Consider the following 22,301-nt stretch of genomic DNA (forward strand, 5'->3'; position numbering starts at 1 on the left):
AATTTCCTAAAATAACATTGCATGCCTTTTCTTACTAGGAGAAAAATGACTTCAAAAGTAATTTCAGTCAAATAAATAAATGAATAATTTTTAAAAGGTAATTTCAGTCAAATAAACAAATAATCTTTAAAAAGTAATTTCAGGCAACATGCATACCAAGAACTCTTCAGATTTATCTGTTAGAAGCTATGCATGAATGCTAGTCCTTAAACCTCTGTCTTTGAACTCTCAAGAGAGCTCCTTTCCCATGGCTTGAAGTGATAATCAAATAGGCTAACACACCTGAGTTTCTTAGCCCTTTGTTTTTCATCCAACAACGAGTCTCATATTTCTAACTATTTGCTAAACATTTCAACTTAAACATCTTACAGAGAACTTATACAATCATCCTTACTATCCTTGGGGGATTGATTCCAGGATGCCCCTGGGATACCAAAATCCACAGATGTTCAAGTCCCTGTATAAAATAGTGTGGTATTTGCATATAAACTTCATATATCTTCCCATACATATAGTTTAAATCATCTCTAGATTACTTATAATACCTAATGCAATGTAAATACTATGTAAACAGTTGTTATACTAGATTATTTTTCATTTGTATTTTTTTATTGCTTTCTTTTCTTTTTTTCTTTCTTTCTCTCTCTCTCTCTTCCCCTCCCTCCTCTTCTTCTTCCTCCCTCTCTCTCTCTCTCTCTCTTTTTCTCTCTTTCTTTCTTTTTGAGACAGGGTCTCACTTTGTTACCTAGACTGGAATGCAGTGGCATCATCATAGTTCATTGCAGCCTCGAACTCCTGGCCTCAAGCAATCCTCCCATCTTGGCCTCCCAAAGTGCTGGGATTATAGGCATGAACCACCATGACCTGCCTGTATTATTTTTTAATTGCTTTCCCCCCAATAATTTTGATCTGCAGTTGGTTGAATCCACAGATGCAGAATCCATAAATATGGAAGACTAACTATATTTAATTATGCCCAAAGGAAAGCATAACTTTTCCCCCACAGCCAATCTTCCAGTAACCCGTTTTCTGTCCATGGCATCAACCTTTCTTCCAGTCAGAAAGCTTGGAAAGCAGAGCCTTAATTCATTTCTCCCTTTCCCATTTCAAGTTCATTAATAAACTGTGAAAATTTCTTTCATTCCATCTTACTCTTCATTCTCACTTCCATTAGCATATCGGCCCAGGCCCTCATCACCTGGATTCTAACAGCAAAATTACTGTACTTGCATTGGAGTTCTTCCTGATGCCATTCTCTCCGATCTCTAAATCACTGCTCCTTATATAAAACTTGGATGATGTCATTCCTTGGCTCAAAAACTTTCAAAGACTTCTCTTTTCTACCACTCCAATCTAAACTTCTATGCCTGGCTTCATTAAACCCCATAATTTGGCCCCACCCTAACTACTTAACTTTTATTTTCCACTACTCACTAGTTTCCTCCCTAATCAACCAAGAGACATGCCATAATCAACCTCACCAGTAAGCCTTGGAATATCTAAGTTTAAAAATGGTCCTTACTTTCTCCTCCATGTGCATTTAAAGAACCTGATGAATTTTTCCTCCTCTGCTAAGCTTTTCATGAATTCTCCAACCTCATCTTTGTTTCCCTTTTCAGAATTTGTCTAACACTTATTCCAAATCTCACAATTAAGCATTTAATTACAAAATCTCATGCAGATAAATTTACAATCATGTATGTTGTCATTTTCTATTAAATTCCACACTCCTTGAAGGCAGGAGCCATATCTTATTCTGTTCCCCAAAGTATTTAGCACGATGCAGAGCACACAGAAAGTACTCAAATCTTGTGGACTGATCCAGCAGAAAGTGACCAACTTCAGCTCTAGCCTCCCTTTAACAGGTACATAGCAATTTGGCCAAGTCAAGTACCACCCTAAGGGATGTAACAAGGGACTCTTTAAGCACATTATGGAGGCCCTTTAGGTATAAAATTGGACTAATGAGGGGTCTCTAAGCCCCATATCAGGGATAACAGAGAAAGATTTCTTGGGATTCTCAAAGTAACTTCCATGGGGATGATAATGAAAGATCTCAAACACCTTCCCATCTCCTTGAGAACAGGCACTCTGTCTTTTAAAAGAGTGCTTTGACTAGAGTAATTGCCTAAGAGAACCGAATAATAAAACGGAAGACCTGAATAGAGTCCTGTTATTCATAAGATGACATTACATAAATCACCAAATTTCACAGAGCTTCAGTTTAACTCAAGAGGTGCCACGCTGCTATTAGGTAATTGATGGTAACTGCCAATCCATAAGCAATATCTTCATATGTATAGTAGTAGTGCCCTATGTTTATGAAGTTCTTTAGAGCAGGGGTCCCCAACCTATGGTTAATTGTATAATTATTTCATTATATACTACAATGTACTAATAATAGAAATAACGTGCACAATACATGTCATCCTCTTGAATCATCCTGAAACCATGCCCCCACTTCCCGGTCCATAAAAAAATTGTCTTCCGTGAAAATGGTCCCTGGTGACAAAAAGACTGGGACTGATACTTTAGAGTCTTCAAAAGTCTTTCCACACACGTTATCTTTTACTATCTGACCTTTCCTAAACACAAGGTGAGAGAGACACAAAGTGTCCTATCAAATATATGACAAATATTTTGTTTTATTCTGAGTGTACTTCAAATATGCTTGCCCATATTATTCTAAAGAGCCACTTCAGAAAGTAACTACTTAATAATTTTATGAGTTTCTTCCACGGAAAATGTAAAGTTTTAGAATGTATAACCTATCAATACGTAGCAAAATTTGTATAGTGCTTTCTCCCTTCTAAAGAGGTATTTTAGGCAGGCGCGGTGGCTCACACCTGTAATCCTAGTACTCTAGGAGGCTGAGGCAGGAGGATTGCTTCAGCTCAGTAGTTTGAGACCAGCCTGAGCAAGAGTGAGACACTGTCTCTACTGAAAATAGAAAGAAAATAGCTGGACAACTAAAAAAGTATATATAAAAAAAAAAAAATTAGCTGGGCATAGTGGCCCATGCCTTAGTCCCAGCTACTTGGGACACTGAGGCAAAGGATCGCTTGAGCCCAGGAGTTTGAGGTTGCTGTGAGCTAGGCTGATGCCACAGCACTCTAGCCCAGAGAGTGAGACTCTGCCTCAAAAAATAAATAAAGAGGTATTTTACCATTCTGTATTGAATCAATGAAAATATACAGAAGTTACCAAATGTAAATCATGAAAATTAATTTTCAACAACATTTCTATTTTTTAAAGTTGAAATTTTACTTTAAAGACACAATTTGTATTCAATTTCAATCCAGAATGGCTGGGTTCGCAATAAAAACATCATTATTGTCTGGGCTCCAATTGTGAGTTTTTTTGTGGTTTCTTGCAAGTGAATAGTGTTAAAGTGAATAGTGAATAGTGTTAAAGAATGGTCTGGGGAGGTGGCTCACGCCTGTAATCCTAGCACTCTGGGAGGCCGAGGGGGGCAGATTGCTCGAGGTCAGGAGTTTGAAACCAGCCTGAGCAAGAGCGAGACCCCATCTCTACTATAAATAGAAAGAAATTAATTGGCCAACTAATATATATAGAAAAAAAATTAGCCAGGCATGGCTACTCGGGAGGTTGAGGCCGGAGGACTGCTTGAGCCCAGGAGTCTGAGGTTGCTGTGAGCTAGGCTGACGCCACGGCACTCACTCTATCCTGGGCAACAAAGTGAGACTCTGTCTCAAAAAAAAAAAAAAAAAAATGGTATAAATGGTACATGAAAGTCTGGCTCATACCTTAGCATACAGGTATCTATAACAGACTCTTTGCTGGAGAAGAGGTATATCTTGCAAAAACTAAGACAAGAGTATGTTAACCAAGAGATTTCCTGTTGTTGCTATTGCTGCTAATAAAAACTAACATTTACTAACTGCTTCCACGTGCCAAGCGCGATAATAAACTCACTGTATGCCATATATATTGTTTATTAATATATGTAAAGCTATTAAATCTATGTCTGGCAAATAGTAAACTCTACATAAAAGTTTATCATCATCTTCTTCATATCATTTAATTCTGAAAAAGGGATTAATGCCCCAGGAAGCAGGTATTACTTTACTGCGCCTCACTCCCCATTATACAGACACAAAAACAAGTTTAGAAGGCTTAAATAATTTAATTTGTTCCAGGTCACATAGTTAAAATGGTGGATCTTGAGCAATTTCTAATCACTATGTAATTCTGATTCACTGATCAAGTGGACTTTCAGCTGAAAATGGAAGAAGAGGTAGAAAAAGTTCAGATATTACTGTAACAATGAAAGAAGCTGTGCATGCTCTGAAAAAATGACAGTAATGAGAATAGCTGAGGAAACTATTTGTTGCAGGAAAACAAATGGGAAGAGTTTTAGCCACAATGTGGTCTTAGGCTCCTAAAAACCCCATACCCAGAATATGGGTATTAAACAAAGAAAGAAAATTGACATTTTACAAATAAGTCAATATGATAGCATGAAACATCACTGAAATTTTCTGAACTGGAAAAGAGGAATGGCAGGGATGTAGAAGCATAAAGAATTGCTAGGCCAGGTACAGTGGCTCACGCCTGTAATCTTAGCACTCTGGGAGGCTGAGGCAGGAGGATCGCTCGAGGTCAGGAGTTCAAAACCAGCCTGAGCAAGAGCGAGACCCCGTCTCTACTAAAAATAGAAAGAAATAAATTGACCAACTAAAAGTATATATATAAAAAAATTAGCAGGGCATGGTGGCACATGCCTGTAGTCCCAGCTACTCAGGAGGCTGAGGCAGGAGGATCGCTTGAGCCCAGGAGTTTGAGGTTGCTGTGAGCTAAGCTGATGCCACAGCACTCACTTTAGCCTGGGCAACAAAGTGAGACTCTGTCTCAAAAAAAAAAAAAGAACTGCTGATATGCTACAGACTGAAGCTGACACAGAAATAAGTTCAGTTGTGATGGGGATTTCAACTTTTGGGATATCTGCTAGAATTCTTCCACAGCTAAAATCAACACATCTATTAAATGCCTTGCTAAAAACTTCCATCTTTCAAATAGGAAAAGAAATATTCTGGGCATGGATGTGACCACTGGGAAGAAATAAGCTGATAATAGAAGTGCTGGAAAATCTAGGAGCGATTAACCTTACAATTTTGAAGTTTGTTACAATAGCTGGGAATGGAAATGTGGGACACATTAGGGAACACAAATTACAAAATGTTCAGAGAAAAGAAAAGTGAATCCTGCCTGAGACTCAAAAAAGAAAGATGAGTCATCTGTTTTAGGAAGCTCTCAAGAACAGAAGCCTAGTTAAGCTAGCTTTTTGATTAATTAATTCAACAAATATTTACTGAGCAGCCACTACGTGCCAGGTCCTGTTCTTGGCACTATATAAATATACAGGTGACACAAGAAACTTTGCCTTTATAGAGCTAACATTCTAGTGGGGGAAAAGGGTTGGATAGAAAGTATAGGGGCTAGGAGAAGCATTACAATTTTAAATAAGGTCATCAGGAGAGGTTTCATTAAGAAGGAAGTTTGATCGAATGTTTATAGCAGCACAAAAAAAAAAAAAAGAAGGAAGTTTGAATGAGGTGAAAAAGAGTGATTTAGAAACCCGGGGGAAGGTATCATACAGGGAACAGCAAATGCAAAGGCCCTGAGGAGTGTGCTGGAAGAAACAGCAAAGAGTTTGCTATGGTAAGGGCAGAGTGAGGGGGAGTGGTAAGAAAGAGGAAACAGGTGCCAGAATGTGCAAGACCTTGTAGAGACTACAAGGACTTCGGGTTACTCATGAATTAATTATATCTGTAAGAATTCACACTTCTTAGATTCTCTTATACTAAGTGCCTTGTGTGAATTACCTACATTTCACTAGGTGTTGTGAGGAAAATCCAAAGGAAGTAGGGAACATGATTACTGCCGTGAAGACAGTGTCCATTTTAAACTCTGTTGAAAGTACATTATCCACTGAAAATGAATTTAAAAGAATAACCTGGGGAAAGTTCTTTATCTACACATGATTTGATAAAATACCAGATTTCAACTCCAGGCTTTAGAATACATAATTCTCAAAGTTGTATCACAGGAAGAATCCAGGAAAAAAGGATGAAAGCAGGAAAGAGACAATTAAAGAAAGAGAACTGAGTCGGAAAAACATGGAGAAGAATGGTATAACCAAACAGTATTGCTCCTATTTCTTCTAGTCACATAGAAAGGATTAAAATTTGAAATGGTTTGGTCTAAAGAAATAGAATTCTTTATAAATTGCAAGGATATTAATGACAGAAAATGGAAAGAGTCTGAAAAGACTGGCTGCACAAAGAGCCCTTCAATGAACTTAGATTTTAAAAGACACAGAAAAAGATAAGAGGGACATATAACATGGTTGCCTATAAAAGAAACACAGGATGATATCAGGAAGTAAAAGGCACACAATGAGCTGAACTTAAGAAAATCATGAAGGGTTACAAAAAGGGCTTTTGAATTTATGTCTTGAAGAGGAAATTTATAAAAAGCCTAGGGGGTAAGGTGGTTAAGGTAACTGGTATAGTTAATACGTGACAAGAAAAAAAAGGAAAACCTTCACTTCTATTTTGCATTTTAAAAATCTTATACTTGAATACCACCTTGCAGTTTATAAAGACCTTTTATGTATGTCTATTGTACAACCTCCTTGAGAGGCAGCTACCACCACTATCTTGTAAGGAGAACTCTCAGTTCAGTGTGCAGCCCACCACTCAAGCCCTGCCTCTCTTCTCAGCCTGGAAGAATGACAGCCAAAACTAGAGTGTTGGGACAAAAGGACGGAAGCCCAGGACAGGTGAGGAAGCCATAAGAGTGCTGCCCTCAACGCACTGCAAATCTTCTGACTTGACCAGGTGCATAGCATATGAACTTGCATGTGAATTTTGCTAAATGCTCATACAGCTCTTTGACAAATTAAGAAGACCAGAGAGCTCTGCTAAAGAACAGGAGACAAACGACCCATCTTTCAAAATGAAGAAAAAACATGAACATCACAAAAGACTAAGAATGTTACAAGATCTTAGCCGTTGTATTTATCATTCAGCCTAAAGAAAATTCTAGAACGGTTATAAAACAGTTTTTGGATAGACTGAGATGGGTGATCACTGAGAATCAGCATGGGTTCAGCAGGCACAAGGCTTGCCAAGTAACTATTTCTTTGGCAAAGCTACAGGACAAATCTATGTGACTCTCTGAAAGGTATTTTTTAACAAGCTCCACTCTCCAAGACTTTCAGGAGGAAGGGAGATATGGGCTGAATAACAGATGTATTTATAATTGATTAAACAACAAAACTCAGAATGCTTGTAAATAAGTTCTGTGAGACTCACTGGACTTAGGCAGTACTGTGACCAGTGATCTGGATAAAGCTTTTGACAACATCCTTATTATTTTTTTTTTTTTTTTTTTTTTTTTGAGACAGAGTCTCGCTTTCTTGCCTAGGCTAGAGTGAGTGCCATGGCGTCAGCCTAGCTCACAGCAACCTCAAACTCCTGGGCTCAAGCAATCCTCCTGCCTCAGCCTCCCGAGTAGCTGGGACTACAGGTATGCGCCACCATGCCCGGCTGATTTTTATATTATATATATATTAGTTGGCCAATTAATTTTTCTATTTTTTTATGGTAGAGACGGGGTCTCGCTCAGGCTGGTTTTGAACTCCTGACCTTGAGCAATCCGCCCGCCTCGGCCTCCCAGAGTGCTAGGATTACAGGCGTGAGCCACCGCGCCCGGCCAACATCCTTATTAAAATGTAGGGATGGCCCGGTCGCGGTGGCTCACACCTGTAATCCTAGCACTCTGGGAGGCCGAGGCAGGCGGATAGCTAGAGGTCAGGAGTTCGAAACCAGCCTGAGCGAGACCCTGTCTCTACTAAAAATAGAAAGAGATTAATTGACCAACTAAAATACAAAAAATTAGCCAGGCATGGTGACACATGCTATAGTCCCAGCTCCTCGGGAGGCTGAGGCAGTAGGACCGCTTGAGCCCAGGAGATTGAGGTTGCTGTGAGCTAGGCTGATACCACGGCACTCACTCTAGCCTGGGCAATAAAGTGAGACTCTGTCTCTAAAAAAAAAAAAAAAAAAAAAAAAAAAATGTAGGGATCATTGGAACCTGGGGAGAAACATGAAAAGTAGGGCAGCATTCAGAAACCAAAACAATTTTAACAGAAGATTAACTTTAATAAATGAAACTTAATAGACAAAATGTAAAGAATTATACTTGGGCTCCAAAAAATCAAATGCTATGTATATACTGTGACAAACTGTTACATACATAAAGAACAACTAAAGATTTTTGTTAAATAAAAGTCCACCATAAATTTAAAATATGAAATGGCTGCCCCCCAAACTTACACAATCTTAATCTTAGGCTGAGTTGACAGACATGTAAGGTCAGAAACAAGGAAGATGAATGCCATACTGTGTGATGTGCTGGTTTTCTCGTACCTAGAGAAGTGTTCAGGACTTGGCAATGCCCTGTCGTCATACGAAGGGGCAAAGTAGATGCCCCCATAATTTGAAAATTAAGTCATCCTCTGGGAGGAACACCAGGATGAATCAAACGGAGTGGCAGAAATTAGCCATCAACATAATTCCAAGAAAATATGTGACTGAAACCATCCAGGGATACTCAGGTCCAATCAAAAGTGAGCAGGGTACAGTTTCTGGGAGGCAGGACTGGAACATGAAGAAAGCAAGCAGAAACCTTGTCAACTGAGTTTTCTTGTGGCTAAAGAAAAGATTGTTAACAGAAAGGGGTCCCATTAATCTGGGGTTTTGGGGTTAGCAGGAGTTTAACAAGCAAGACCTTGCCTGTATCCCCAACACTGCCTGAGGTGAAAGGATGCCGACCGCATCCAGAGCAGCGCTGGGCAGGTGCGTCCTCCCAGAGAGGCTCCACCGGGTGATCCTGGCTTAGTGACACTCCCCATTAAGATTATCTGTTTGATTAGAACGACTGGCTTTCACACAGATTCTCCCCTAGTGGTGACAGTGTGCTGAGTAAATTGCAAGCTTCCACTCTATTCACAGTTACATTAATAAATTCACTAATTAATACTCTGTTTTTTATGTCAGTCTCTGTCACTTTCTAAATAAAAGTAAATTCTCATAATTCTGATGACTTCTGGACACAAAGAAAAAAAATTCACGGCTACAAACTTGAAAAAATTAGGTCCACACCTTAAAAATGGCAACAGGGACAGGCACGGTGGCTCACACCTGTAATCCTATCACTCTGGGAGGCCGAGGCGGGAGGATCGCTCAAGGTCAGGAGTTCGAAACCAGCCTGAGCAAGAGCGAGACCCCATCTCTACTAAAAAATAGAGAGAAATTAATTGGCCAACTAAAAATATATAGAAAAAATTAGCCGGGCATGGTGGTGCATGCCTGTAGTCCCAGCTACTAGGGAGGATGAGGCAGGAGGATTGCTTGAGCCCAGGAGTTTGAGGTTGCTGTGAGCTAGGCTGACGCCATGGCACTCACTCTAGCCTGGGCAACAGAGTGAGATTCTGTCTCAAAAAAAAAAAAAAGAAAAGAAAAGAAAAAAACAATGGCACTCTGTATCTAGGTTCTACCCATCTAAGAAGCCCTGCCTTTCTTTATCACAAATCTATTGACTGAACCATACATTTTAAGTGAGAAAACTAACAAAATGAAACATATAGATGGGAGTGACTAGGAGGGCAAAAGTTGTGGAATCCATGATTTTATTTTAACAAATTAAAGGAAGCTGCTTAGCCTGAAACAGATAAGATATAACATAGCCATCTTCAAATATCACTCCTGTGGTGACATGAAATTGTCTCTAATTCTGTGATAAGAACCAGTGGAAAGTTACATAAGGAAGAACTTTCTGTTTAACATTGTTCTACGCCTGGCACATAGTAAATGCTCAACAGTGTTATCTATTATTGTGGTTTAAGATACTAAAATAAAAGAGCCAGCCCGGCGCTGTGGCTCACGCCTGTAATCCCAGCACTCTGGGAGGCCGAGGCGGGCGGATTGCTCAAGGTCAGGAGTTCCAAACCAGCCTGAGCAAGAGCAAGACCCAGACCCCATTTCTACTATAAATAGAAAGAAATTAATTGGCCAACTAATATATATAGAAGAAATTAGCCGGGCATGGTGGCGCATGAGTCCCAGCTACTTGAGAGGCTGAGGCAGGAGGATTGCTTTAGCCCAGGAGTTTGAGGTTGCTGTGAGCTAGGCTGATGCCATGGCACTCACTCTAGCCTGGGCAACAAAGCAAGACTCTGTCTCAATCAATCAATCGATCAATCAATCAATAAAATAAAGAAGCTACAAAAGAAATATGTACCAGTCACTGCAGGAGAGCCAACAGAGAGGCACCTAACCCTGACAGAGGGTGAGAACTCAAGGAAGGCCTTGCTGAAAGAGGAAATGCCTGAGCGGAATACTAAAAAAAAAAAAGCACAGGAATTACCCAAAAAGGGTAAGAAAAGGCATTCCATAAAGTAGAGTGGGACCCGAGGTAAAAGAAAGCTAGTGGTTCAGTAAGGTCAGAGAGGTGAACAGAGGGAGTGATGGAAGATAAGGCTGGAAAGCTAAAAAAGGCACTCCATCACAAAGGTATTCCCATGCCACACCACAGAGTCTGGAGGAGACCATGAGAAATTACTGGAAATTGTAAAGGTGGGAGTTATGTGATCAAATTTGTTTTGGGAGAGCCTTGTGGCAGCCACATGGAAGACGGACTGAAAGAGGGCAAGACTGGTGGCAGGGAGGGATGGGTGGTTCAGCAGTCTGGTGCCTGAAGGAACATTCTGGCACTGGAGAAAGGGCAAAGACAGAGTTCAAGAGGCAGTAAGGGGGCCTTCATCAATGACTGGACGTGAGTGATAAACAAGGAGTCAAGGGAGACTTCCAGGCTCATGGCTTAGGCAACCAAATAGAGAATAATGTCATGCATTGAGAGAGGTTTAGAGGCCGGGCGCGGTGGCTCACGCCTGTAATCCTAGCACTCTGGCCGAGGTGGGCGGATTGCTCAAGGTCAGGAGTTCAAAACCAGCCTGAGCAAGAGCGAGACCCCGTCTCTACTATAAATAGAAAGAAATTAATTGGCCAACTAAAATATATATAGAAAAAATTAGCCGGGCGTGGTGGCGCATGCCTGTAGTCCCAGCTACTCGGGAGGCTGAGGCAGGAGGATTGCTTGAGCCCAGGAGTCTGAGGTTGCTGTGAGCTAGGCTGATGCCACGGCACTCACTCTAGCCTGGGCAACAAAGTGAGACTCTGTCTCAAAAAAAAAAAAAAAAAAAAAAGAGAGAGGTTTAGGAGCACGAGAAAGGCTCTGGGAATGAAGGAGATAAAGTCAGCTCTGGGCAAGCTGTTGGATCCGAGTTATCTGCGGAACACGCCACGGTGGTGATAACTAGGACACAGATGGGCAATGAAGCCTCAAGCTCAGGAGAGAGGCCTGAGCAAGACACACAGGTTTGGAGCCACCATGGCACAGTGGGCACTGAAGGTATCAGAGCGCATGAGAGCACCCAGGCCTGCGGCGTGCTCCGGGAAAGAGGGAAAAACGGCTGTGGGCAGAAGCCTGGAGAATACTAACCACTGAGAGGAGCAAAAGTTAGCTATACTGTGACCTCTTAAGTTCCTTGTTTTTAGGCAAGGAACTTAAAGTTTTAGGCAAGGAACTTAAAGTTTTAGGCAAAGACTAAACATCCACTTGTTGGAGATGATGTAGAGGGAATTCACAGCAGAGAATTGGTCTAGGTGACCTCTACAGCATCTTTCAACTCCAAAAATGTATAAAAAACCTCACTACAGCAGTTCTTACAATCTGAGAAATAACTTTTTGCCACCATTACAAAAAAACTAAACTCATACGTATTTTCATTTTTTGGCTTTGTCAGACCAATCATTTTTTTTTTAATCCCAAAGAAGAAATTTTTGGTTGCTTGATAGTGTTTTCTGAAAGAGTACTTGGTTTTCTTGAACAAGAAAGCACAGGCTCTAGATCTAACTTCCTACCCTATTTTTCCTTCTGTGGGTCCAGTTATATTCTTGATTACTAGGTGAAAGCAGTTTTACTACTGTTAAAAACTCAAACACACGCTCCTACTTATTTTTCCCTTCACTTTCTGCCACCTTCTGCCTGAATGAGGCTATACATAAAATCTATGGATTTAGAACTTAAATCTTTTAAATACATTGCAGAAATGTGCCTATAATTTTTCACTAATGTTTAAATTATGTTGGCTTCTGTTTCCCTTTCTGCTCAATTCTAAAAATAAAGGGACACAGGTACACACACAATTCTTTTCATTAGAGCCAGAAATGTTGATTAAAACAAATGGCCATTTTTGGCATAACAATACACGCAGTGTATTTTTAGACAGGACTGCTGGCAGTTCAACTTAATCCTTAAATATGGCACTGATCCCACCACGTGGCACCTGGAACAGGTGTGAGAGGTACTTGACCTCTTTTAACCATATGTACTTTTTTCTCCTGCCCCCACCCTATGCCTCTCCTACCACTCTGCAAAACTGCTTTTCCTTTTCCTTTTCTTGCCTTTCTCTTTCCTCCTGGGAGTCCCCATAAACTTTTACTACTACCGGTAATGGCACTAAAGCCAACACAGCTGTCAAACCTTGGCCTGGAAATACAATGGATATAATTCTAACTGGAGACTATCATTAACTGGTTGTCCTCAGAAAACAACTTAACTATATTCTGTTTTAGTGGCCTCATCCACTGGACAGAAAAGATAACCCCTGTAGAAAGTAAACCTACATGAAAAGGAAACCTGTAGTGCTTTTTAACTCTAGCAGTCCGATGTAGATTACAGGACTCTGAATGACCAAAAAAGGACAGTGGGGTTGGACTATAGACAATGCACCATGTGAAGTTTAGAGTCATGCTAAATCATTAAATTTTATTATTTTAAAATATAATAAGGGTTAGAGTAGAGAAGATAGGGAAAAATCAAGGCTAGAACCAGAATAAAAGGACTTCAACACTAGGTATTGAGAAATTTTTAAGGGTCCCATAAAACTCTCCAGGAAAGGTAAATGATGATATTCCTACCACAACCTCCTTCCTCAATCAAATGCTCCTGAAGCATGCTCTGATGAAATATTCTCTTTATACAACAACACTAAGTGGCTCTAGGCACTCAAAGAAAAGATTTTTAGTGGATTTATTTTTCTTTATCTCTCTAGCTGATGGTATCATTACTTTTTCTGTTTAATTTCACAAAGTGGAAGCAGGAGACAACTTATCACTGGCACTACACTCGCAGCCTGGGAGTGGGAGGCACCGCAGCAGAGGAGCTTCCACTGGGCTCTGAGAGGCAGCAGAAACATTTCCTTTCGAAAGCTCAGAGTGCCAAGCTGGATAAAATAAACATCAGAAAGCACAGCAAGTAAAAAGTTCATTGATCCTACCCAGCCTCATGTCCCAACACTAAAACAACCCAGGTTCGTGTGGCACTCTGAACATGCTTCAGTCCCTGACATCACTATGTGATAATGTCCTCCTGCAGCCTGTTGGCCTGAAAAACTCCTACTCATCCTTCACCAAATACTCCCACCTCCCTGGAAAGCTTTTCTCACTCTCCCAAATAGGTGCCCCTTTCCCTGAGGTTCACCTCTCATTGCTCTTTCATTATAGCAGCTACACCCAATTGCCGTTCTTTCTATACCAGTGCATGGAGCCCTGTGGTTGCCTGCCTGCTCTCTGAGAGAGAACCGTGTTTTCCCATCTCTTCATCTCCTCGTACACTGTATGTACCTCATATGTAATTCGCAGAGAAAGAGCTCCCTGGGTCTCAACATGAAGGGGCAACACCCATCCACCCAAGTCTCTCCTTTCCAATCCCACCTAGTTTAGAACTTCACTATCTATCTCCTGGAATATTTAAATTAATCTCTTAATTGGTTTTCCCATTTTTGGTCTCTCTTCCCTTTAATCCATTCCATGCACACTACTGCCACTAGAATCTTTCTAAAGTACAACTCTGATGAAATGTACCAAGTGGAGCAGGTGATGATGCAGAGAATGAAAAGCTGAAAACCATCTATTCTCTGAGCTCAATGGGCTCAAATCCAATAGGGCAGAGAGAGAATTAGATAATTAACATATAATTTATCAGGTGCTTTAGAGATACACCCAATTTATGCTAATCCCTCTGCCTAGTATGTCCTTTACTCTTAAATGGTCAATTCATATTTCACTTCACATAGGAAGCTTTCCTAATCTCCCCAGCCAGAAGCAATCTCTCATTCCTCTGCTCTCACAGTGCCCTGTTATGGGCTTATCACCTTCTATTTGCATTACAGTTATTTATACTCATACATTATACCTCTTACTGGATTGAACTTTTCTAAATGGAAGGGCAATACATCTTATCCATCTCTATTTTTCCATGGTACCTAACCTTGCAAATAGTTGATAAATGTTGAATTACGATGATTAACCTCACTAAAACATTACGAGTTTGTGAGTCCTTTAGCATTATGCCAGTATTAAGAACATCAATGGGTCAAATATATGCAATGAAGTACTAAATTTTTCCACTCTAGCCACAAAAATAGAAAAAGTCCATTCCGTTTGGCTAGATAAGAGTCAACATATGGAGAACATCCTCAACCAGATTTGAAAATGTCCAAATGAAACAGATCTCTATTGCAAAAACACAACAAAGGGCATCTCTGTAGCACTGTAAACAGGGCAACCAGCCTCAGCTGACAAATACAGAAAAGTCAGAGGTGGCAAACATGGTATGGTGCTTTTATAGTGGGAGCAAGTCAGTGGGCAAATGCCTAAGTAAAAATGAACACAACTAGTAAAAATTAAATTTGATATAACAAGTTACCAATATACAATAATATTTCAAAAACAGATCATTAAATAAGTTCTCTGATGTCTCAAATAACACAACTTTCCAGAAGTGAATAGTACCTGCAGCTTATCCATTCTGTAAGGTTCACATCCAATTTCCTACAGCAGTGCTACTGTAAGATACCTCATCAAGCCCTTGTTAGGATTCCCAATTATTTAATTTCACTTTTCTTATCTGTCTTCCCTCCAGATGATGTCCTTCCTTCATCATAATTGTTTCAGTCAGAATGCAAGCAGTTGAGTGTAGAATGAGGTAGATAGCAACTTAACTAAGAATTATAAGTACTAAAAGCAAATCCCCCTCCATAGGAAATCTGAATATACATGAATTATTTCTGTATACTTTTCCCAAGAGAACTTATGTTTGACATGCAAAATTATAAATAACTACTAAAGAGTAATTACAAAAAAAGGGGGAAGGAAAGGGAAGAAAGAAAACTCAGGTGGGACTAGAAGAGGGAAGTATATTAAAGGGAAAAGAAGAAGGTTGTATAATAAAATAATGCAATATAAGAGAAAGCAAATCTGAGTCTTAGGGATCAATTTCCAACTCCCCACCACTTCCTAGCTACCCATATGACCCTGGGCAAGTCACTTCACCTCTCTAAGCTCCAGTTTCCTCATGTGTAGGTACAGATAATAACTCATAGGGTTACTGTGGGTATTAAATGAGATAATATAAATAAAGTACCTGGCACTATGTCTGGTACATAGTAAGTGATAAATGGTTACTGCTGTTGATAAAATTATTAGACCTATACCCTGATGGGTGATATTCAGGAATAAAAAAGGAACCAAGAACCTATATGAGGGGAAGATGAAATTCAGAGGGCTAAATCTATATGTTACCATTGGGAGACAAAGTTTGAGAAATATAGATTACACAAAGTATTTTTCATATTAAAAGTATAAATTACTGTGTCTCCAGGATTACTGAGGAATCTAGAGAACTGTAGTCAAAATCTCCAAGTCATAAAAGCAGAACAGCAATAACTATTAATATATTCATAAAAGCAGAATAGTAATGGGAGAACCAGACCAAAAAAAAAAGTGCTTATTAATGTGAACAGAAGCTTCTATGTCCCAAACTCAATTTTCTAAACTTTCAAAGACAGAACGAAAGCTAGACTCCATAGCAAAGGCACAGCAACTCTGCATGCCAAAAATAGATGGTATTAGCAATTATGCACAGTCATTTTAGTTTCTGCTATCTTGTTCTTTATTCTGGGGAAGTGTGTTGTATTTGTAGTTGATTTGAGGTGTTAAACATTATTAACTCGATCCTATTCAGAAACTGCAAAAGTAGTAAAAGTATTCTAAGAAGTAGGAAAAAGAGGAATAAAATTCCCTCCTGGATCACATGAAGTGATAGTAAATAATTTAAAAAGGTAAAAAAATAAAATAACTGCTACCTGTGCATATGGAATCAGAGATTTATGTGAAAAGTCTGTACCTGTGAAATCAATGAGAATCAGTAAAAGACAGGGAAAAAAAGAAACCTTCCATATACGTGGCCAGAAAATTAACATCAATTTGGGTTGCCAGCTGGACTAGTATTAACTCAGGAGAAGGCAAAGAGCTTGTTCAAGAATTTAAAAGCTGGCCGGGCGCGGTGGCTCACGCCTGTAATCCTAGCAATCTGGGAGGCCGAGGCGGGCGGATTGCTCGAGGTTGGGAGTTCCAAACCATCCTGAGCGAGACCCTGTCTCTACTAAAAATAGAAAGAAATTAATTGACCAACTAAAAAATATATATATACAAAAAATTAGCCGGGCATGGTGGCGCATGCCTGTAGTCCCAGCTACTTGGGAGGCTGAGGCAGGAGGATCGCTTGAGCCCAGGAGTTTGAGGTTGCTGTGAGCTAGGCTGACGCCACGGCACTCACTCTAGCCAGGGCAACAAAAGTGAGACTCTGTCTCAAAAAAAAAAAAAAAAAAAAAATTTAAAAGCTAAGCATAGTACAAGTGCTACCATCACAACCCACAGACGACTGCCAATGCTGGAGCCATGTTTGAATTTATACAATATTCAATGTGAATGGTCAGGTCACCATATGATCTGTAACCACCAAGGTCTTCCTTAAGATCTGTGCAGAGATAATCTAAGAGGGAGGATACTTGCCACCGAGGATTTTTAATGTAGACAAAACTGGTCTATTGTGGGAAAAGATTTCTATCAGCAAAGAGGTAAGAGTATGTCTGTCTGGTCTCCCTTTGATGGACCAACTCACATTCCTTTTTGCTAAGAACAATTTCAAAACCAAACCTGTATTTAGAGGAACTTATAAATTTTATATAACAAAGCAAAGTTGATATTTGAGCATCTCCATGAAATTATGGGCTGAAGATCCTGAAGATTTTGTCAATCAGGGATGGTAAATGGAAATGGCTTGCCTACCACTATTACTAATTTGTTAAAAAAACCTTTTTTTGGTTTGTATTTGTTTTGCTATCTTTGTCTTCTTTTAATAATGTAAGTATATGTGCTTTAAATCCTGGCTTGAGTTCTGCTACTTTTCCCATTAGACTTTAAGCTCATCAACCATAAATTATCTTACTATAGGGGTTTTTGAGAACCTACCCCGCTTAGTCAATGAAAGAACACTTATTACATTTGCTCACAGAGACTATGACTCTGGAGCTCTGCTTAGAGTATGGTTTAATCAAGGGCACTGACAAAAGAGCTAAAGATCTTTCTAGACAGTTAGGAAAGAGCAGGCAGTACCTATGCTCACCTTCTGTATCCTCTGCCTAGATAGACTTTTTTCTAACCTTTAAATCCAATTGTATTTACTGGGGCTCCAATTCTTAGATAATGTGGACTATACCTGAAACTTCATAAATAAAATCAGTTGCTTCATGAAGCTGGGCTGTCTGGCTGTTAATAAATAAATAAATAAATAAATAAATAAATAAATAAATAAATAAATAAAATCAGTTGGATCATTTTTTCAACAATAATTTACAGTGCTGAGTAGGCCTATACCTGGCCCAGTCAATTTCTATAGCATCTTTTATTTCACAATCCCAAAGAACTTTCAAAGTTGCCCCAACATAAAATATCAGTGATGGAATTTCTCTCATTTTATACATGTACAACACTCTATTCAAAACACTGTTTCTGCCATTATAAGCATGGCTGCTTGTGAAAATAGAAACTAAAAGGGCTGGGACTGACATTCAATCATTAACTACATTCCAACTTCATAATTCAATCCAAAAAATACCCAGTGCCAAGTGGTTTTAAAAATTACAGGACAAAGCCAGGCACACTGAAACATGCTTGTATTCCCAGTTACTCAAGAGGCTGAGGTGGGAGGACTGATGGAGCCCAGGAGTTCAAGTCTAGCCTGGGCAACATAGAAAGACTCTGTCTTTAAAAAAGAAAAAAGAAAAAAAAAATACAGGACAAAATAAATAACGATTCAAACATTCCATTAGGCAAAGCAGTTAACACAGATATAACTGCCCACTTCTAAATCCTTATGGGCACTTACAGGTAATAAAGCTAAATTATCAAAAGTCCCACTCAATAGTTACATTGAATTCACACCAAAAACATCTTACAAAAATAAATTAAAATATCTAACATGCCAAAAATAACTTATTTACCACAGTTTTCATTATTTTGTAACTCTTTCTAGAAAACAGATCCCCAAATTTAGATGCCATAGAAATGTATTTGCCCAAATCAATTCTTTGAAACTATAGACCTGAGAAAAACCAACATGAATGGGAGAGAAGAATAAGGATAGTGTTTAAGAACAGCAATACAGGTACAAGCCAGGAGGTCCACAATGAAATCCTGCTTCAACCACTGACTAGCTATCTAACCTTGGCACCTCAATTACTCCAGCTGCAAAATTGGGATAATAAAGATACCTATTCCATGCAGTTGTTATGAGAATTAAACCCAGCTAAATAAGCAGTACATGTAGGGTTTAGCAGCAAGCAGGCAGCATTGTATAAAGTGTCTGCTTATCATCATTATCATATGACTAGATCACCCAAACCATCTACACAAATGCCTTTTCCTACCCAGTCTTCCTTAATTGGTCTAGGAGGATTTGATCCCTCCCACCTTTGCTTCCTCATAAAATGCATTTTGTATGATAGTTATTTGGGCAAGTATATTTCCCTCCCATTAGATTACATCTCCTTGAGGACAGAGAGCAGAGTTCATCTGAGTGTACAGGGCAGCAAACATTGTTGCTTTTCACTTCCCTTCCTCTAAAGATTCTGAACAATAATACCCTGTCAATTAGCAAACCTGTACCTGGAGACAGAAGGCTTATGTAACCAATGCACCCAAGTACTGGTCATATCTTGCTAAATATTCTCTTAGGAGTTAGACAAAAATTTAGGGGGAGAATGGGGGGAGAAAAGGAGGATTCACTTAATGTTTTTTTAGCTACTGATCAAAGATATCTTTTTAATTTTTAAATGTCTTAAAACCTTGCTTTCATTATCTCATTCAAAAAGACCACAGTGCTTTTAATATAAAAATACAGTATTATAATTTCTGCACATGTCGAGTATAACCTAATCATAACATGCCCATCTGCTGATTATAATGCAATCCTAAGGAGGCTAGATGACAATATGCTTGCTTGATTCACCCTACACTATTTATGTAAAATAAAATCATTTTAATAAATCATTTTAATGTTAATATTGAGATGCAATTTTTTCTGGCTTGATTTGTGTCCTCTTTTTCCCTCTTAAAAAAGTGCCAAAAGAAAAAAAAAAAAAAAAAAAAAGCCTCCAACTTATCCCGGATCACCGCAAAAGCACTTTCTAAAGTATGTTACCCAACTTCACTAACATGATGCTGCCCTTACTTTGAAAAAGCAAAACTTTTCTGAAAACAAATAGCTGTACTGAGTCCACTGATTTGTTATCATTTTCTAGAAAGTACAATTTTTCCTCTGTCCTTACAGTGTCCTACCTTTAGAAATTTAATTTTTAGAGTAAAAACTACCTAGGACACTTATTTTTTTGCACAAATAATCTTAGTCTCTATTCTTTGACTTATTTTAAAACAAACTCAAAACCAAAAGTGTAGAGAAAAATTGCTCCTAATTAATGTGGTTTTTTTCTAAGCCTAATTGTTTCATTCCCAGTGGCAAGGCCTTTCAAAAAAGTACCAAAACTACACCCAACTTTGCTTCTTATTCTAAACACATCCCAACCAAATGGGACACATTATCAGCCATCTTAACAAGATGAAAACAAAGCTAAGTGAAGTTAAATCAAAAATTTTTTTCATTCATTGTACTTCTTTTGAGATCAGGAGTTCTCAAATAAAAGTACTCTGATGAACCTATGCAACGAAATTACGAAAATGTCATAATTTAACATCATATTTTGGACTAATTTCTCTCCCCTCAAAGAGTCACAGGAGTGGTTAGTTAATTCACACACAATACCTCTGAGCCACTGGAGAGAGAGTATAATAAACTTAATTGTTTTACATATCCTGAGTCTTAGAGAGAAAGGCCAGAATTCAAAGAGGTTTCCAGTATTCTATATGCATATATGACTAAGACAAAGAACTTTCAAAAATCTACACTGGGTAAGCAGAACTGCACTTAAGAACAATAGACCCTACCTTAAAAGTAGAAAAACCTGTCAAATTTAAGCTCCTGCGCCCCCACACAACACACCAAAAAAAGCAAGTTCTCTCTCATTCCTGAGTCCCCCTTTTACAAACCTAGAGGCATAACTTAAAAGTTGTTTCTTCAGACTTTAGCAGTAACAAAGCTAATACTCAGGCCATTTCCAAGTAAGTGGCTTCCATCAAAACTCACCACAAGTTAAGTGAAACAGGCAACAGTGTTGGTTCTGCATTTTATCAAGTAAGGAACAACAGCATCACACTTTTGGACAAGCCACCACTTCCAGCAACACTAGCCCTCCCCCTCCGCTGCCTCCCATGTCTTTTTATATCATCCCTCCCAAACTCGCAACCCCGAAAAGCGATTCCACAAAACACAAAAAAGTAGCACCCGTGAAACGGGAGGCCACTGGTTTTGAAAATAAAGTTTTGCTGTCAAACTGGCAACTTTTTTTAAAGGTGAAACGTACCCTGCCGAATCGGGTATAGTCTTCCCCGTTCCCGTCCCAACCCACCACTCGGATGTCCCCGACGCTGAAAGTGAAAAGAGGAGGAGTGGGAGAAAAGGATGCTGCAGGGAAGGGTCCGCCGTTCCGAGGGTAGGGACGGGTTTTGGGGCTGCTTCTGAACACTCCGTGGCTGCTGGGAGCTGGGAGGCTCTCCTGTGTCTCTCAGAGAAATGTTTGGCCAATCTGACGCATCAGTTTTTAGGCATGGTACTCAAAACAGCCCCCACGATTGCAGAGCCATGCCTGGAATCCTCCCTCTCGGTCACATCGGCTGGAGGGCACGGGACAGGAGAGCAGGGGCCACCGGGAGAGGACCGCGACGTTTGTTATTGTTTATGGAGCCCAGGCAGGGACCCGGGGCAGGGTGCTCGGGGCCGAGGAGGGGACGGGGAAAGGCGCAGGGAAGGACAAAGATTCCTCCCCGGGCTCCAAGCTACCTCTCCGGACACACGGGGCCAGTAGTACCCCGGGGAATTAGAGGGCCAAGGCCGTCGCCGCAGCTCCGCCGGAGACATTTCCAGCCCCGAAATTAGCCCAGCTTCCCCTGGACACCCAAAGACGCCTAAGATCTCCCGCTGCTCCTGCCCGCAGAGTTGGAGCTGGTGCCGCGAGCCGGGGCCCCCCCGCCCGAGCGCCGCATCCGCGCACTCACCTGCCTCCGGTCGCGCCCGCGGCCGGCTCAGCCTCCGCACGGACCGCAGCCGGCCTGGCGCCCGTCCGCTCCCTTCTCCCCGCTCCGCCCTCGCCCCGCCCCCGGGAGGTGGGACCCGCGGCCGCGCCGGAATCTCGGGGCGGCCTCCCTGAACTCTCGCGAGCCCTCCCTCCTCGGCTTCTCGGTGGCTGGGCCGGTCCGACTCGCCCTGACGTCATACGCACCCCAGCCGGAAGTGGCCTTCTGTCGTCAACGCCGGGCCCCGGCCCCAGCCCCACCCACCTCCGCCTGGTGAAGTCCTGACTGGTTCAGGGAGTTGGCTGGGCTGTCACAACCTTTCCCTCTCTCACCAGCCTCACCTGACTGCCCTTTTTTGCTCAAAACTGGTTCAGGCCTCCTTTGAGAATGGCCCAGTGTGTTGCGACAATAGTCACACATCCTAAATGCCATCACAGTTTTCCTCACTAACTTCACAATGCAATGCAAAGAATGTTAGAAATGGAAGGGGGCTTAGAAAGAATCATGCACCCACCAATTCTGCAGATTAGGAAGCTGTGGTCAACAAAGACGGATGACCTGATCAAGTTGCTTAGTCAGTAGCCGTGGGAACTAGAAGCCACCCAGCTTCCTTGACTCTTC

The 22,301-nt window shown here is 40.5% G+C and overlaps 1 protein-coding gene across 3 annotated transcripts in view; it reads right to left on the reverse strand.

Moving 5' to 3' along the window:
* The window catches only part of STK38L (serine/threonine kinase 38 like), a 74,401-nt gene extending 52,627 nt beyond the window's left edge, over window positions 1-21,774 (reverse strand). For 2 of the 3 annotated variants that reach the window (XM_076007547.1, XM_076007546.1), the window contains exon 1: window positions 21,663-21,757. The gene's annotated coding sequence lies outside the window, so the exon portion shown is untranslated. Of the gene's footprint in view, window positions 1-21,662 lie in introns of all 3 variants that reach the window. The other variant, XM_012739519.3, reaches the window with a different exon arrangement.
* Window positions 21,775-22,301: the final 527 nt, after the last annotated feature.

This window comes from Microcebus murinus, chromosome 10 (assembly GCF_040939455.1).
Source record: "Microcebus murinus isolate Inina chromosome 10, M.murinus_Inina_mat1.0, whole genome shotgun sequence".
Lineage (NCBI taxonomy): Eukaryota > Metazoa > Chordata > Mammalia > Primates > Cheirogaleidae > Microcebus > Microcebus murinus.